This window comes from Orycteropus afer, unplaced genomic scaffold (genome assembly GCF_000298275.1).
Source record: "Orycteropus afer afer isolate SDZICR_OR568_19922 unplaced genomic scaffold, OryAfe1.0 scaffold00273, whole genome shotgun sequence".
Lineage (NCBI taxonomy): Eukaryota > Metazoa > Chordata > Mammalia > Tubulidentata > Orycteropodidae > Orycteropus > Orycteropus afer.
The window spans coordinates 315,070-317,414 of NW_006921860.1; positions in this window are offsets into that span (position 1 = coordinate 315,070).

Below are 2,345 nucleotides of genomic sequence, written 5' to 3' on the forward strand. Positions count from 1 at the left end.
TCATGTTGTCAGAAGGGACCATTCCCTGGAGAAGGATGTCATGCTTCGTAAGGTGGGGGGGGGGTCAATGAAAGAGGGGAAGGCCTTCAACAAGATAGACTGACACGGTGGCTGCTGTGATGGGCTCAGGCACAGCAGGGATCATGGAGCTGGCACAAGACCGGGTGGTGTGTCCTTCTGCTGTGCGTGGGGTCGCTGTGAGTGGGACACGACTCGCCGGCACCTGACAACAACAGCTACAGATGGCATCTAACAACAATGTCAATACATAGGAGCCCTGGAGGCGCAGTGGTTGAGTCTCAGTTGCTAATGGAAAGGTCAGTGGTTTGAACCCACCAGTGGGAGAAAGATGTGGCAGTTTCCTTTTGTAAAGGTTACAGCCGTGGAAACCCTGTGGGGCATTTCTGCTGTGTTACGTGGGTCACGTGAGTCAGAATCCACTTATCCTCACCTAACAACATCCACAGTACAACCAAGGCCGAGTCTTTGACAAATGCCGCAGCTGCAGCCCTACTGTGTGTTAGGTGACAGAGGCTTGGGTGCGACTGTATCAGACCCGATGACGGCCAAATTGCCACTTCATGGTGGAAGGTAAACACAGCCTTAGACCTGCTTCGCCCACAAATGCTCACGCACTGACTGCAGCATGCTGCCCGCTACTGTCACCTCTGTTCCCTTCCCTCCCCAACTCATGGTCACCTCCTGCACAAAACTGTGACAAATGTGCCCCTAGGAAGAGCGGTTTGGAAGCAGAGCAGAGACCTGCCCCGGGAGGTGAGGGGGAGATGCCACGGCTCCGTGGCTCTGGCAGAGGCTGCAGGCCCAGCGGTGAGGGCAGCACGCCCCTGCCCACGAGCCCCTCGTGCACACCGTCCACAGCTGGGAGGGTGGGGGAGGGACGAGACGGACGCGGGTGGAGACAGCAGAGCGGCTAACCAGGTGGCGGAAACGGTGACTGTCCAGGCTATGCGCCCTGACCCAGAACACGGGGGCTCGTGGGGTCCAGGATTCAGACTCTGCGGTCTCAGAAAGGGGAGACAGGGTGAGCACCGTGCCCTTTGTCAGCCTCAGAGTGGTCCAGGGCTGCTCTTGGACTCCAGCAAAGAAGGACGCCTAGTAAAACCGGAGGATCCTACAGATTAGGGTTCAAGTAAGACCGTCAGCTGCCTTCCCCGAGGCAGGCCAGGCTTTGCTGCCTGGAAGGAGTTGTGGGGAGTTTGGAGATGTGGCTGAGTTTGCCCGTGTGCTCTGGAAAGACAACAGGCGCTATGGGGCTCAGCACTGCCCGGGGCCTGGTCCCGAGAGAGAGGCGGGTCAGACCATGGGCTTTGGGACCGTTTGCGGAGGAGGGAGCTGGAGAAGTGTCCACACACACGTGTCGACTCCACCCGCTGCCTGGTGGGCTGCTGGGAGATGGGCCCAGCAGCCGCCACTGTGGACTCCCAAGGCCGGCCACCCGGAGGGTGGCGTGGGACAGGCCGTTTTGCTCTGTTCTCCTCGGACGCCATGGGGCTGGGCTGACTCTGAAGGCAGCTACCACCACCATGTGCTGACGGCACGGCTCAGTGGAGTCTCCACAAAGCGTGTCCAGTGTCTACGGCATTCCCTGCCTCAGAAGCCAGGTCTGGGTGGGTCTCGGCTTTTTTTTCTTTTCCCACTTCTGTTGCAGGCACCCCCCGACTTCCCTTTGGGATCTGCCTTCCTAGCACCTGGTGTGGCCTGTGAGGCAGCAGCCCCACATCCCCCCCTGGGCCGAGGAGCTGTCTCTGTGGATCTGGTTTGCCCCCGAAAGGCCCAGGTGGGATAGACGAGGCTGAGACTCAGGGAAGGCCCTCCTTATGTCAGTGCCCTTCTGTGGAGAGAGCTCCCTGTCCCCACAGCTGTCCCCCCTCTGCCGTGTGAGAGGGCGCCATGTGCAGACATTTCACCCCCTAAGCCTTAGCCCAGCCAGTGGGTGGCTGTGGGAGGTACTGCGGGAGCCTGACAGAGCTGTTTGAGGTACCTGGACCACGCTCTCCTCTCTCCGTCATCTGCTGGCGGGTCCCTGGAGTGCAGATGCTGCCATCTGGGCCACAAGGATGGGGCCTCACCCAGGACGTGGTGAGTCAGAGCTGGATGCAGTCTGGGGGCCTAGGGCTCAGAGGAGCGGTGTCACATACCAGCCTGACAGTCACCTCCTGATCTGATTACACGAGAGACCTAATTGTGTCCTGAAGCTACTATTTCAGGCTTTCCACGCTCCTAGCCAACACCAACCCTAATGAATGTGTTCTTGTTGTTGTACACCAGGGAGTGGATTGACACCCTCCCAGCTCCCCTAGAGGACCAACCCAGTGGAACTGCCT